Genomic DNA, 2,329 nt, shown 5'->3' on the forward strand with positions numbered 1-2,329 from the left:
ATAACGAACGTATAGGTGCCTATTAGGCAACCATCTAGAACAGAAACAGACGACTGAGCACAAGTGTGAGAAGCACTCACTAGGGAAGCTCGCAAACTGAGTAGGAGTGTTTCAAGCTGTGACTTTAACAAAGCATCGCCTGTCCCCCGTGATCTCAGATAACATGAATTTCGTGGTTTATGGACCCAAGGCCGGACCAGAACCAGACACGATGATATTGAGACCAACGACGTCAAGTTCATCGAGCCCAAGGACTATTAACTATCATATACTGACGAAGCTATTTCATTCAACGTCACGCTCGTACAAGAAGCTACTCACCTCTCAGGGCTGACTCATACCGTCTGTTCCACAAATCTTCTTGGACGAGAAGACGAGGTAACAGAGTCAACTCAAATTTCCATCGCAACCCGGTTATATCGAGCAGGAATGACCAACAGCAGCGATCCATGATCCTACACGCCATTTTTAGAAAATCGAGGGAAAACCGTAAAATCAGAGTTGTTGGGGACACACCCCGGGCAGGTCATCTGCTATGCGTTCAAAAATGACAAATTAATATTATGAGCAGGGAAAAAGTTACGAAAAAAATTAACGAAAAATTAACCCCTCACATTTGGGAGTTGCGGTTGCAGCACCCACATATAGTGTGTTGTTCTTTTCGAGGGGCCTGATTTTAATGACTCACACGAGTTGCCATCATCGGTGCCTATGAATTCACTTCGCGGTCTACAGGACAAGTGTGACATACATCGATACAACTCACCATTTCAGTCTAAGAAAAATATCACTTACGAGCAGCCATACTTTTAGCCTGAAACTCCTACGGAAGTACCAGAAGAAAAGACGTCATTGCTTGGAAAGTCTAGTGATTTCATAGCACCCTTTGATCAGCCATGCTCTAACAGGGAATATTCGAACCATGAGGAAGTTAGCACAAAGGATGATGATTATGATGCTGATGCCTATTCATTTAGTATAGAAGTGCCTCTGGTGATAGACGTACTTTTTGTCAAGGTCTTTTGAGTGTCCTCAGTGGGGACTTCCCATCTCGTATTCTAGTCTTCGGACCATCAAGAAATCGATGTTGCATCAAATGTGTACATAACATAGGTTTTCGGAGACCAACGATGATGGGATGTGCACATAACTGCTATGTAAATGGGCGCGGTGGGGGGGGGGGGCACTACTACTGGAGAATCGAAAAACGCTGAAAAGTGCAATACTGTCAGCTCGATCCCACTCAGTGTTGGAACATATGTTTGCTTTCCTCAGTTGAACACTATATATACACGGATTCGGGTACAAGTGTGCTCAACAACTCGACAAGAATTTTCCCAGAACTTTTATATTTTCACCAGCACATCTAGTTGATCACGCTGTCCCCACTCACACAACGCAAATGTTCCTGTGATCTACACTCGGTTGCCTACTAAAGTCTAGTTAGCGATGATTATCTCCTCACTATCATACTCTTCGGGCAAAGGCATGCAACCAGCATTGACAGGTGCGGCACCCATGCAGGGTACCGGAATGAAGAGAAAGCGAGAAGGCATGACAATCCATGCATCCAGATGAACCCGACTCACATTAAGTGATCTAAACCTCTCCCTTTCGTCGCTGCTCGTGAGACACTAGGAGACGCGAATACAACCAATACTCAGTGGTAAAATGTAAGCCATCAATATTTCAAGTGAACACGTCTCAAGAATTTCTGGTACGAGCCGGTCAAACGATATCATCAAGTTGCACACTGCGACAAGCCATTTGTCTCGTGAACTTCACCTCGGTGTTCTTGTCAACAGTCTAGAATAGGGGTGTAGGCGAGCTAATGATAATGATGATGGGTAGTCAGCTAGGATGAGAGAAAATATGGCGTATTCGAGCTTTGCTTAAGACCGCCTGATAGAATTATGGAGACAATAAGAGCATAACAATGACTTGGCAGCTAAGTGAGTCTAAGAGTATCTCCGAGTCGACCTCATCATAGTGATTATAACCCATGGAGGAAACCTGACTCGAGTTCACACGAAGTTGATAGCAGTTACCAATGCTTCATGGTTTGGAGGGGGTGATTTAGAAAAAGGCAAGGGAGTAGAATACGAAGTAAGTGCCTGACGCGATGGGGATCAGATACGAGGTCGTCGAAGGAAACGGGATGGCATGTTTTCGCGAAAGAAACTAACGAGAGCAACCGCATGGCAACGCATGTGAACATTCAGAATCAGGCGAACTCGATGACGAACTCAATGAAGAACGCCTCGAGGCGACTGAGAACTATGCAAATCCAAAGTGTATAGACGCAAGGTTCGGATACAGCCAACAGTAG

Source organism: Perkinsus marinus, assembly GCF_000006405.1.
Source record: "Perkinsus marinus ATCC 50983 genomic scaffold scf_1104296952136, whole genome shotgun sequence".
NCBI lineage: Eukaryota > Perkinsozoa > Perkinsida > Perkinsidae > Perkinsus > Perkinsus marinus.